We start from the raw sequence: 15,022 nt of genomic DNA on the forward strand, positions 1-15,022 counted from the left end.
GTGATCCTTACAAGTGACTCGGTTTAGGCGCCTGTAATCAATGCAGACCCTCCAGACGTTCTGTACTCTGGTTGCTATGAGCTTTCCATGCTCATTCTTCACTGTAGTGACTCCAGACTTCTTGGGCACCACTTGTACTGGGCTTACCCATTCACTGTCTGAGATAGGATAGATGATATATGTAACAACCCTAGTTTTTGAAAATCAAATAATTAGTTATTTGTGATTTATCTTATTTGTTGATAATTTTATTTTAAGAAACTTATTTTTCTAAAGGTAATTAAATGCAGTTTCATAATAATTGAAGTTTAAATTAATTAGAATTTTTATATAAACTTTATTAGATATTTGGTATAATTGAAATTATAATTTTAGTAATTGAAAAATAAGAAAGAATTGTATAATTTAATTTAAATAAATTCTATTTTGAATGAATTATGTTATTAATTTGAGCTCTTAGGAATTAATTTACTAGAAATGATTAGATTAATTTTTATAAATACTTTAAGTTTAAGTCAATTAATATTTATGCATAATTTTTATTATAATTAGTTATTTTATAAATTGAGATTAAAGTTTCGGTAATAGAAAAATAATAGAAAGTTATATCATTCAATTTGAATAACTAATATTGAGCTAAACCATATTTTATAAAAATTTGATTAATATATTTATTTTATATTTTAAATTAGAAATAATTGATTGAACTTAGCAATATGATGATAAATAATGTTCCTAAATATTTTTAATAGAGTACATTTCATTTTAAAATTACTCTATCCTCCAATTTTATCAAAATATCTATTCATATCTATCCATATTCTTTTATAAAATCCCTAATTCCTAAACCTAAATTCCCAAATTGAATCAGAAACCCTAATTCCTAAATTAAGAAACCCTAACCCTAGCCCCCTCACCACAGCCACACCCCACCCCCTTCCAATCTTCTTTTAGCGTAATATTCAGTAGCAAAATAGAGAGCAGAGAGAGAGGGCTCGAGGGAGAGAGTGACGAAGAGATGAGAAGGGAGAGAGGGAGCTGCGCCCTGCTGCTGATCCGCCACCGAACTCGCCGCCCAGCCGCCGTCGCGTCGCTGCTCAACCGCCATGGCGTTGCTACCCAGCTGCCGCCTAGCTCACTGCATTGCTGCCATCAAAGCTCTGCCGCGACCGCTGCCAAGTCACCATCATGCTTCAACGTTGCCACTATTCGTCGCTGGAAGTGGATCTCGTCGCTGCTGCTGCCACCAAGGAGCCCGAAGAGAAACGTGGCAGGGAAGCTCCGTTGAGGCTAGTCACTAGCGCTGAAGCCTTCATGGTCGTTGCTGCCGTCCGAGCCGCCACCAGAGGAAGCCGCTGCCATCGACAAGTTGTCGCCACTGTTAAGTCTGTCATGGAAAGAAATGCGACCATGGTAAAAGAACCTGTCACTGCAGCTAAGCTCATCGAAAGCCATAGTACCTGTTCCACCTTGCCTTGCTCTATCTCTTCTTCTCTGTTAGCTCAGAAATTCTTCAAGTTGTTGTTGTTGTCATTGGGAACCGTTTTGTGGCTGCTGAAACTACCATCGGAGCTGCTGTTCAGTTAATGCCGCTGCCTGGGTCGCTGCGGTACAAGCCGCCGTTGATGGAGCTGCTCTGTTTAGTGATTCCCGCGAGTTGCGACAATGAGGTAGGGGATTTATTTTTAAAAGTTAAACATTTTTAATTTAGAATGCCTACAAAGTTATTGGATAAGTGCAAATGGTTAACAATGGTTAAGAATTTCTTAATTAACATGAATAACATGAAATGCATTTGAAATTAGTTAGTCGGTGTGATTATTCTGAGCTGTGATTGAACTTAGATGCTGTTGTGAATAATGATTAATTTAGTGCAACTTATTAAATTGAAATATGCCGAGTTAATTGTTGAACAACTGTTGAATGGATAATTGATGAATTGAGTTTGGATTGCTGCTGTAAATGTAATTGGTTTTGTTGTTATGAGAGACTAATTGATAGAAATAAGCTTGGTTTGAGGTTGTGAAATTTGGATTAAATTTGATGATGTTTTAATGTTTCAATTGGATTATTGAATTCAGGTTATGGCTGTGAATGTCTTTGGGCTTTGTTGTGAGTGTTTGAAGCTGTAATTGATATTGTTTTCTCTGATATTGATGGAATTGTTGCAAAGTTCTTACTCTATGTGATTATACTGAATTAGCTGAGTTGTGTGGCTGAAATTATGATTGGAATGATTGAGATTTTTTATTGGAACTTTGGTTGAATTCGTTGATTTTGTGAAATTGAATTATAAATTGTTTGATGAGAGATTATTGTGATTTCGGTATTTTGATGGGTCAAATTGAAATTGTTGCTGTTGAGTTGGTTTATTGTAATGGACTTAGTTGGTGATTAATTAAAGTTGGGCTTAAGAAATAATTGGAAGACAGAATCTTAAAATGTTGAACTAGTTACTGAAAGTCTGATTTTTAAGATTAAAAGATGACTTTGGAAGTGAATCAGTTATTCAACGATAATCGAAATAATATGAGAGTAAAGGCTGAGTAAACTATAATAAAAGTTGTTGTTGGGATTCAATTTTGAGAAGTATGAATTAACTATAGAACTAGTTATGATTTTTCAAAGTTAAAATGTAAAACTTAATTTTCTACATTACTTTTAAATGAAGCTGGAGACTTTGAAAATCTATAACTAATTTTGTGATGATCAGAATTGCATGGGACCAAGTCTGGATTAAGCTTTGGAATATAGGAAGTTGGACTGGTGAATTTGAGGCTTTTTCATTAAGTTTATGATTTATGGTGAATTTTTGAATTATGAATGTCAAATCTGGTTTTCTGCAGAACGCTTAACACAGCAGCAACTTGTTTCCTCTATTAGAAATTCTCCAGTTTGAATTTTGAAATGGAACCAATTTTAAATGAAACTGTGGTCCTAGTACTTTGATTTCATAAAAATTTAGAATTGTTAGAGTTGTGATTTTTGGCTTAATAGAAAGCTTAATCCGAGACGGTCGCATGGATACAAGGTTTGCGTAATTCCGAATTCGTTTGATATTTTAAAAATAAAACTGAAATTAGACTGCTGATGTTGTTTTGGTGATTACTTGGATATGGAATTTGTGAAATAAATTTTCTATACTAGTATCAAATGTTTTGAGAATATATTGTTGTGGCAATTGTTGAGAAAGGTTTGATGAGATGTTGAGAATGAAGGAACCCGTAAGGGTGGTTAAGTCCGGGTTTTAGGGGAGGTGCTGTAAAAATTTTATAAAAATCTGAGGTTTTATTCAAAAAGTCATTTTAAAATATTTGAACTTGAAAAATTATATAATTTTAGTTTTATCTAAATAAGAGAAGAATTATACTATTTAGAATTTGGAATTATCAAGGAAAGGTTTATGTTTCAAGTTTAAATTATTTAAGAAAGGAATTATGTTTTGAATTCAATTTAATATGAAAAGAGTTATGCTTTGGGCTTCAAATAGAGGATTACTTTTCAGGAGTTTGGTGAAATTTATAATATTTGAATCCGAATGATAAAGAGAAATGGTTTGAGCTAAGATGTTGTAAAAGTGAAAGATGTGAAGTTTGTATAGTATGATTGAATTTGTATAGTATAATTGAACAGAGAAAGAAAAAGGTACTGCCTAAGAATGTGAAAGTGATGATGATAATGAGAATGATTACGTGATGATCTGCTGTATGAAGGCAGTCAGATAGATGGTGGTACGACCACTGAGAACGCTTTCCTGCGGTACAGATCCATATTTCATTTCTGTAAGGCAGAAGGGTTATTTCCTGCTACAGAAGTATCGTGACCACCTGTTCCATTTCTGTAGTGGCAGAGGGGTTATTTCCTGTATACAGAAGGTGTGTCGGCATACATCCTGCAGTGGCAGATGTGTTATTTCCTGCGTGCAGTGGACCCTGTGGTGGCAGAGGGGTTATTTCCTGTACACAGGGGTATAGCCAACTGGAAAGCCATACCCGTTTCAGCTGCTTTGGGTTACGTCGGGAGCGGGTAGAAACCGACAGATGAGCTCATTACCTGCACTATAGCTAGACATGCATCATCCTTATTTGCGCATCTGCATTTGATTGTGTTTGCTTGTCTTGTTGTAATTTTTTTGTATGTTGAATTAAATCTCTTACTTGTACTTTTAGTTTCTGAATGTTTTAAAGAGATTAGTAATTGACGTTGTGATTGAGAATTAATTAAGTGACTGAAAAATGATTGATATAATTAATCTTGTCATTGAGATCTTTTTTGAGTTTAGGAAGAGGTGATCAATTAGTTAAAGTAAAGCTAGGAGTAAATCCAAAAGGTTTGATGAAATATAGTTTCCTTGAGTATGTTAATTATTTGTATTTTATTTCATTATTTTTACGGCATTCCCATTCCCTACTGAGAACGTGTGGTTTGTTCTCACCCCAAAATCTTCCACCCTTTCAGTGACATAGGTTCGAAGACACAGTGTGAAGCTGTGGACGATTATAGAATTTATTTATGAGTTAAGTGTGATTTAATTTGCTTTCATAGAGTTCCCTCGCCCTTATTGCTTACGATTTTTATTTTATACAGAGGGATAGGATTTGTATCTGAGTTTTATTTGAAATCTTTTGTATGACAGATATTATTTTTAATAATTATGTGATTATTACTACTTGGAAATGTTTGATATATGATTTTGATAATCAAAAACAAAATTTTTCTGGAAATTTCTATAAAACTAAATCGCGATATCGAACTAAAGGCTCAATAGTAAATAGTTAATAAAGGAAAGCAGGTTAGTAACGCCTTACTTTCGGTACGATCATGACGTTTTGGAAGTTGGGTCGTTACAATATCTGCCTCTAGTAGTCTGGTCACTTCCTTCTTGACAACCTCTAAGATAGTGGGGTTCACTCTTCTCTGGGGTTGACAAACAGGCCTTGCTCCCTCTTCTAAAAATATCTTGTGTTCACAAACATGAGGGTTGATGCCTACTATATCTGCCAAACTCCAGCCAATTGCCTTCTTGTGCCTCCTCAGCACACTAAGTAACTGCTCTTCTTGTTGAGAAGTGAGTTCCCTTGCGATGATAACTGGAAACTTCTGCTTGTCCTCAAGGTAAGCATATTTGAGGTGTGGACGGAGGGGTTTTAATTGTAACTTATGCTCATGGCCAGGCTCTGGATTGTCTGGAGCTGGTGACAATGGTAAAGTACTTTCACTGTCCTTAGAAAGTGTCCCCACACTCGGACCTTGTCCTATGTACTTCTCTTCGAACTCCTCTTGGTGAACTTTAGCCACGGTTTCATCTATGATGTCACACTGGAGGATAGAATGATCTTCCGGAGGGTTCTTCATAACTCCATTCAGATTGAAGCTTACTACTCGGCCGTCTATTTCAAAAGAGTATGTTCCTGAAAAAGCATCAAATTTGAACTTCGAGGTCTTCAGGAATGGTCTTCTGAGTATGATTGATGATGGCTTCTCTGAGTCATTTTGGGGCATCTCCAGGATATAAAAGTCAATGGGAAATGTGAGCCCCTTAATGCCCACTAATACATCTTCAGCAACTCCAACCACTGTAATAATGCTTTTATCTGCTAACACAAAATGAGCTGCCGACCTTTTTAAGGGAGGAAGCCTCAAAATATCATATATAGACAAAGGCATTATACTCACACATGCTCCTAAATAACACATGCAGTCAGAAAATACAACACTACCAATAGTACAATTAACTATACATAGACCTGGATCACTACACTTTTTAGGTATACCTCCCATTAAAGCAGATATAGAACTACCTAAAGGAATAGTTTCTAATTCATTAATTTTGTCTTTATGTATACATAAATCTTTTAGAAACTTTGCGTATTTAAGTACCTGCTGAATAACATCAAAAAGGGGAACAGTTACCTCAACCTTTTTTAATATTTCTACCATTTTGGGATCAGGTTCCAACTGCTTCTTGGGCTTCCTTGCAAGTTGTGGAAATGGAATAGGAATGGCGTTTTCTGCAGTGTCTGTGCCCTTTGGTGCTTCTTCTTGTGATTGAGCTTCTTCTTCTTCAGCCATGTCCTGTATGACCTCTTCCTCCTCAACATCTTCTATTTCCACTACCTCTTCAGCTGAGGCGTGTTCTGGTGGGCTTGACTCCTCCTGATTCCTCTCTTGCAATGTGGTTCCAGACCTTAGGGTGATGGCATTAATGCCACCCTTTGGATTGGGTAATGGTTGAGAGGGGATTCCACTGGAGCTCAAAGGCTGGTTATTGGAGTTATTCAGTGATCCAATCTGTGAGACAAGAGCTTGCAAGGTAGAGTTCAGGCCATTTAGAGTAGAAGTAAGGTTGTTTTCCATGGCCTGCTGTCTCCGATCAATAGATTGAAGTAACTCATCATTAGAAGATGAAGATGGATAAGTGATCTGAGAGGTCTGCTGTTGGTTATTCTGTGGTTCTTGGGATTGCCTCAGGTGAGGTACTTCGTAAGGCTGGTTCTGGTTCTACTGCCTGTTGTTGTTATTATTCCACCTTTGATTTTCCTGATTATCTCTGCCTCCTCTGTTATAGTTGTCCTTCCAACTCTGATTAGAATTATCTCTCCAACCTTGTTGGAATTGTCCTGCCATCCGTGGTTGCTGAAGCTGCGGACATTCATCAGTATAATGGCTATAATCAGCACAGATCCCGTATACTTTTTGTGGAACCAACTGTTGGCTTTGCTATGGTGGAGAAGGTTAAGCTTGCTGAGCTTGTTGTTGATTTAACTGCATCTGCCTCAGTAAGTTGGTCATCTCGCATATACTCTGAGTCAGAGCAGTAGTCTCTTTGTTAGAAGATACCCCTGCAACAGCTTTTGACCGGCTTTGTTTCTGCCTGAGATTCCGAGTAGATTCAGCTAAGTCGCTGATCAATTGCCATGCCTCGTCAGTGGTCTTGTACTTTTTCATAGACCCATTGCTAGCACTTTCCAATGTGGTCTTATCTTGGGGCCTCATGCCCTGTGTGACGTAGCCGAGCAATACTATCTTGTCAATCATATGGTGGGGACATACTTCCAGAAGGTTGTTGAAGCGCTCCCAGTATTCGTAGAGAGTCTCGAACTCGTCCTGAACGATCATGGAAATGTCTTTCCTCAGTTTATCAGTAACTTCAGCTGGAAAGAATTTTTCCAAATATTCTCTTCTAAGTGTATCCCACTCGAAAACAGTTGCTGCGGGTTGAGTGTAGTACCACTCTCTCGCCTTTCCCTCAAGAGAGGATGGGAAGGCTTTTAACAAAATTGAAGTTTCATCTGCACCATCACGCCTGACAGTAGAACAGGCTGCTTGGAAATCCCTAAGGTGCTTGATAGGCTCTTGAGCAAGTAAGCCATGAAACTTAAGTATCAAGTTGAGCAGTGCAGTCTTTATTTCAAAGTCAGTAGCCACTACTGGTTGATGCGCTTGAAATGGTTGCATTGTGAAATTAGGGGCTCCAGCCTCCTGGATAGTAATTCTCCTAGGTGCTGCTATGTCACCTGCACGTAAATCAACCAAATCAGCAGAAAGGGAGCTTGTTTCTTCCTCAAGTGACGCTTCAGATTCGCCCTCGGAGAGGACTAACCGACGTTGAGTTTGCCTTATTCATGAGATAGTTCTTTCAATCTCAAGATCAAATAATGGCAAGCTTGGATCAGGAAGTGAACGCATCATTTAACGAAAGAAACATGCAGCTCATAGTAGCAAAATAAAATAAAATGCAAATAAGTAAATTCCAATCAATAACTTAGCACTCTATTGCAACTCCCCGGCAACGGTGCCAAATATTGACGTGGCGGAAATTGGCGAGTTAAGAAATTATTATAAGAGATACGCTACAAGTACAGTCCTTAACCAACCGAAAATCCGTTTATCAATTTAGAAGGGTTGTCACAAAATTAGAATTAAAAACTGGGAGTATGAGTCCCAGGTCGTCTCCCAACGAGTTGCAGAAAGATGTGCTATTTTATTAATCAGATGTTTTCAAAAATGGTTTGAGTTGAAAAACAGGAAATTAAATTAGGGAATTTATGTAATTTTAAATAAAGACCTTGACCGGGAGTAGATTAGTTGGAAGCCCTATTCTTGTTGGAGTACTCTCAATATTAATTGATGATTGAAGGTTGTTCTGCTTGGTTATCCCTTACTAGGTAGAGGAAAGTCAAGCAAGTTGGAAAGTTATTTCTATTCACAAGTTCCAATCCTCTCCCTTGGAAAGGATTAGTGTCAGTGACAACAGGACAATCCAACAATAAACCCAATTACAATTTTTCTCTTGAGTATTCCAACTCAAGGTCCTCCTTTCAATCAACTCCCCATCAAGTTATGGAACTACTCGCTCATTATGAATGTAAACTTCACAAAATAATAAAGAGAAATAAAGAAAGACATGATAGATAATAATAAAAAAGATCAATTAAAAATAAAAATAGTTCTTGTATTAATAAATTCTAAAAATAATCCAATAGTAATTTTGAATAAATTGAGGACATGGAAGAGTAAGAGACAAGTAAGAAAAACAAACTAGAACAATGAAGTCTTGGCGGAGGTAATAACTCTTCTCAATATGCCAATCCAAAAAGCAATAAAAACGAAATCCTAAGAACTATCAATGTGTGGAGAGAAAACCTAGAGGAGAGGAAAAAAATCAGATCTAAAACCAAAATTATGCGGAATGAATGTTGTTCTCTGGTCTCTGCATGTTCCCTGGCTCTAATATGCTTTTCTGGGCCGAAATCTGGGTTAAAACAGGGACCAAAATCGCCCCCAGCGAATTCTGCAGATCGCACACGTCATGCGATCGCGTCATCCAGGCGTTCGCATCATCCAGCATTTTGCCTTGCCGTGCGTGCGCGTCGTCCATGCCTTCGCGTCACTTGTGCAATTTCCAATCCGCGCGGTCGCGTGAGCCATGCGTCCGCGTCACTTCTCGCTGGTTATCTCCTTAATTTCTTGTGTTCCTTCCATTTTTGCAAGCTTCCTTTCCAATCTCCAAGTCATTCATGTCCTATAAAGCCTGAAACACTTAGCACACAGATCACGGCATCAAATGGAATAAAGGAGAATTAAAATGCATAATTAAAAGTCTCTAGGAAGCAAGTTTTCAACCATGAAGTATTTTTTTAGGAAGGAATTATAAATGCATGCTAATCATATGAATAAGTGGGTAAAGATTTGATAAAACCGCACAATTAAACACAATATAAACCATAAAATAATGGTTTATCAGTGATTCTATTATATGATGCGTTGTCGTTCTTCATTCTTATGAATCTCGATTCTACATGAGTTCTTACGATTCCTGACTTAGATTGTATTCAACTACAGCATGAGGATGCATCACAGGTTCCAATAGAATTATCTGGATTAATTGGGTACGTGGCATATAACCCCATTAGTCAAGGGAAATTAAGGTTCCTGTGGCTCTAAGGGATAGAACCATAAGTGTAGCAATCTCTGATCCGAAAGATCCGATCTTGTCTGTGGCATTTTGAGTAGGATCAGTAGAGAGATTGACTAGCATACACTTCACACTCATGCAGATTGATCTAGTCTATTCGGATGTTTGGTCTGGACCTTAGGAGATTAATGACCACGACCCATGGCTTAATCACTTACAACCTTGCCATCGAAGAAATCACTCGTTGTTGAAGTAAAGAGTACGACGTGTTAATTCTAAAGAAGAAGCACCTCCGAAGCCTTAACTGACATTTCATCACTGTTTCTTTGTTAATTCTCTATTGATTTCTTTACTTACTTTTTGCGCATTCAACAAACAATAACTATCTTTCTATTCGCCTGACTAAGATCTGCAAGATAATCACAGATTTCTCAATCTGACAATTCTGGTGGGATTCGACCCTCACTCAGCTGAGGTATTACTTGGATGACCCGGTGCACTTGCCAATTCAATTGTGCGATTAAAAATTTTGTGCACAAAGTTTTTGGTGTCGTTGACGGGGATTGTTCGAGATTGACAAACTACCGATCATCTTGCTCCTTATATAAGGTACTTTTCACTGTTTTTCTTTTGTTTGTGTTTCGGGTTACAAGTTTTTAAATTTTCTTTGTATCTTTTCGAAAATTCCTTTTTCAAAAACTTATCTTTAGTGATCTTTTTCTTTTGTTTGAGTCTTGTGTCAAGTCTTAAGTTTGGTGTCCCTTTAGTTTTCATTTCTTTTCTTGATTTTTGAAAAAAAAAATTATTCTTATTTTTCTTCCTTTGTGTTCAAAATTTTTTTTATGTTATTTTCTTTGTTTGATCTTCAAATCTTTAAGTTTGGTATCTTTTAGTGTTAGTGTTTTAAAATTTTTGAAAATTATATCATTTGATTTAAAAAATTTTAAGTTTGGTGTCCAATTAGTGTTTTCCTTTTTTTTCCAATTTCTTAGATCAAGTCTTATATTTCCATTTTAATAAATTTTCCATCCTTATTATAATTACTTTAATTTATTGCACAATTCTGTGGAGTATCTCTAGGGTCATATACAGCCCCTACCCCCTATCTTCTATGCAAGAAGCATCTGTATATCCCCTATTAGAGCAGCAAACTTTGAGCTCAATCCACAGCTCATCACTTTAGTGCAGCAGAACGGCCAACTCTAGGAACTCCCACAAGAGGTGCCCACAGAATTCTTTGCAGACTTCCTACGGATTTCTGACACTATGGATTCTGATGGAGTGGACCAGGATGTCTATCGGCTGTTTCTCTTCACGTTTGTAATACAGGGTTAGGCTACTGCTCGTCCTAGATGCCACCAAAGCAATTTAGTATCTTGAAGTATCCGAAGAGCGCATGCGAATCGACATCTTTGATTCTTTGGTGGAAGAGACATATGCAGTTGAGATCCAGGAGGAAGAGCTTTAAGACATCCTTGAGGATGTCAGCTCTGACAAGGAAGCGTCAGAAGAGCAAAAGAGGGCTTCCACAGAGGTGGAGGATGAACCCCCTAAACTCGAGCTCAAGCCGCTGACATCATCCTTAAAATACGTATTCCTAGGAGACGGTGACATTTATCCTATAATCATTAGTTCTTCCCTAAAACCACAAGAGGAAGAAACGCTGATTCAGGTGTTGAAAACACACAGAACAACCTTAGGCTGGACCATTAGTGACTTAAAGGGGATTAGCCCAACTCATTTCATGCACAAGATAAGGCTTGAGGATGATGCCAAACCTATGGTACAACCACAGAGGCGGCTGAACCCCGCCATGAAAGAGGTAGTGCAGAAAGAAGTCACTAAGCTGTAGGAGGCCGGGATTATCTATCCCATCTCAGATAGCCCTTAGGTTAGCCCTGTTCAGATTGTACCCAAGAAAGGACGGATGACAGTGGCCCATAATAAAAAGAATGAACCAATCACCACTAGGACAGTGATAGGGTGGCGCATGTGTATTGATTATAGAAGACTCAATAACGCCACAAGGAAGGACCATTTCCCTCTACCGTTCATAGACCAGATGCTAGAGAGAGTAGCTGGGCATGCTTTTTACTGCTTCCTAGATGGATATTCAGGCTATAATCAAATTGCAGTAGATCCCCAAGATCAAGAAAGGACAGCCTTTACATTCCCACATGGAGTGTTTACGTACAGGAGAATGCCATTTGGCCTCTAAGGTCATCATCTATACAGACTATGCTGCTCTCAAGTATCTTTTGTCCAAGTAGGACTCTAAACCCAGATTGATAATATGGGTCTTGCTCTTACAAGAATTTCACATAGAAATAAGGAATAGAAAAGGGTCTGAGATAAGATGGGTCTTGCTCCTGCAGCAGGGACATCTCCTCCCATTACGGAGATAGTTGAGACCTTCCCTGACGAATAACTCTTTGCAATACGCAAAGTACCTTGGTTTGCTGACATTGCCAATTACAATGAAATAAGGTTTCTCCCAGATGAATACAATAGACAGCAGGCCAAAAAGCTCATCCATGATGCAAAGTATTACTTGTGGGATGAACCATATCTATTTAAAAGGTGCTCGGATGGCATAATCTGTCGTTGCGTCTCTGAAGAAGAGACACAACAAATGCTATGGTATTGCCATGGCTCAGACTATGGAGGCCACTTTGGCGGTAAGCGCACAGCCACCAAGGTCCTTCAGAGCGGCTTTCACTGGCCCACGCTCTTCAAGAACTCTAGAAAGTTTGTCCACAACTATGACAGTTGTCAACAGGCTGGCAATCTCCCTCATAATTATGAGATGCCTCAACAAGAAATCTTGGAAATTGAGCTATTCGATTTGTGGGGAATAGATTTTATGGGTCCCTTCCCATCCTCATATTCGAATATGTACATTATTGTGGCAGTTGATTACGTATCTAAATGGGTTGAGGCAAATGCCTCACCCACCAATGATACCAAAGTGGTGATGAAATTCCTCTAAAAGTACATTTTTAGCAGATTTGGTGTCCCAAGGAAACTGATTCGTGATGGAGGCACTCATTTCTATAACAGACAACATGACTCAATTTTGTACCACTATGGTGTTCGCCAGAGGGTGGCAACTCCATACCATGTGCAAACCAATGGGTAAGCTGAGGTCTCCAATAGAGAACTCAAAAGAATCCTGGAAAGAACAGTAAGTACCTCCTGGAGGGACTAGGCAAGGAAGCTGGATGATGCCCTGTGGGCATATAGAATAGCTTTCAAAACCCCCGTTGGGATGTCCCCATACCAACTTGTCTATGGGAAATCACGTCATTTACCAATGGAACTAGAACACAGAGCATACAGGGCAACTAGATTCCTCAATTTTGACTCTAAAGCTACAGGAGACAAAAGACTGCTCCAATTAAATGAGTTGGATGAATTCCAACAAGTTGCATTTGAAAATGCAAAGATTTACAAAGAAAGAGCTAAGATATGACATGATCAAAAGATCGCATCCAGGGTCTTTGAGCTGGGACAGAGGCTTTGCTCTTCAATTCTAGGCTCAAGCTTTTCCCTGGGAAGCTCAAGTTTAGGTGGACAGGACCTTTTCTGGTCAATAATGTCTCACCCTACGGTCATATAGAGCTTCAAGACAGACACTCTGCAAAAAGATTCACAGTGAATGGACAAAGAGTCAAGCATTATCTAGGGGATACTTTGGAGCGAGAGAACTCCACTCTGTTGCTAACATAGCAATAGGAACGTCAAGCTAATGACGGTAAAGAAGTGCTTGTTGGGAGGCATCCCAACCATAAGTAGCATATTATTATTGTTAGTCCTTTCACTTAATCTTGGTTTTATTCTATTCCAGTTCATTTCTATTAACTTTCATCGTCTTCCTTTGTTGTTCAATACTTGTGATCATGTATAGCACTTAGATTAAAAACAGGAACATTCAGAATTGAATTCAGAACACCCTGGAGAGGACTAGACCTGGCGTTGAACGCAACTAGGGGGGTTCCCTGGGCGTTCAACGCCCAGAGGGGAGTGAAAGACTTGGCATTGAAACCCCCAGAGGAGGGGCTATTTGGGTGTTCCATGCCCATTGAGGGAAGAAGACTGATGAGTCGAATTCACACCCTATTCAAAAAATTGGTGAATCCGTTCTTTGGCAAGCGCACCAAATATTATCGTCAAGTAATAACCCATAGTGGAGTGGGATCGTATCCACATAGATTGGCAAATTCAAGCAGTTTTAATTGATTGATGAATTAGTCATGCGGAACAAATAGATTGTGAATTGCAGAATTATAAATGACATAAACGTAAATGGCTAGAATATAAAGAAAAGCAATAAAGTGCAGAAATGGAAATGGCATAATGTAAAGTGCAGAATCATAATTAACTTGAATGTAAATGGAAATGGGGACTTGCTGAATGTAAAATTAAGCTATAAAGAAAAGGGATAGATAAGAATGGGGAAATTCATTGAGATCAAGAGATGTTGTCTCTTTGGATCAAATCTAGCTTATATCCTCTTCAATCATGCAACTCATTGACCTCTTGGCAATCATGATTGATTGAGTCCCAATCCCTTGGTGACCCAATCTCTCAGATCTTGATCAATAGCCAATTCCTTGATCTAATTGCTCATGAAGAGAGATATGCTTGGTCTCTGATTATACCATACACCATCATAGGTCCAAGTAGAGGGAGGATTATATGTCACATATCCAAACACCAAAACCCAGATTCTACTCAAGTGTGAGAAGGGATTTCAAGTATGGTTTCATGTTTCCTTTCCCAAGGTTCCCATGAAACCCATTTTGCATTCAATCTCTTTTTCAAGATAATTGAACACTAAGCATTAAGAACGAAATTCCTTCTAGCAAATCAAAGAGAAGATGAAGAGAAGAAGAATTTCACTATTATCAATCCATCAAGTAGAACAGAGCTCTCTCTCTCAATGAGATGGAAGTTAGCTACTCATAGCTCAAAGAAAAGTACTAAAAAGTGAAGTGTAAAAGTGGATCTAAAACTAACTGCTTAACCCCCACTTCAGTACTCCTTGGGGGTATTTATACTACTCCTAGTAAAAATAAAAGAATTAAAAAAATGAAAAAGGAAAATTACATTTTGGAGGAAAAAGAAGCTCAATAAGCGTGACTTCCCAGCTGGCGTGTGGTTGGCGCTCCAGTGGCGTCTCACGTGCTCTTCAATTCTAGCTTGGCGTGCCACGCCCAGACCTTCAAGTGGCATGCTCGTCTTCACTAACAACCTTGGCGTTCCACGCCTTCGAGCTCAAGTGGCACGCCCTAGCCTTTTTCTATTTCTCTTTGCCTCTGGAAACTTGAACTAGCGTGGCACGCCCAGGGTTTGGCGTGCCACGCCCTTGCTGTATGCTTAGCCAAGCTTCTCTGGAAAGTTGAACTAGTGTGGCGCGCCCAGGGTCTGGCGTGCCACGCCACGAACTCAAGTGGCACGCCCCAATGCTTCTTTGCTCTTTGAATGACACTGGCGTGCCACGCTTGGGATCCAAGTGGCACGCCCAAGTGAGGAATAGTGGATGGCGTGCTACGCCTTCAACACCAAGTGGCATGCCTCATGTATTTGGCCTTTTTCACCCTC

The sequence above is a fragment of the Arachis ipaensis genome, chromosome B09 (assembly GCF_000816755.2).
Source record: "Arachis ipaensis cultivar K30076 chromosome B09, Araip1.1, whole genome shotgun sequence".
NCBI lineage: Eukaryota > Viridiplantae > Streptophyta > Magnoliopsida > Fabales > Fabaceae > Arachis > Arachis ipaensis.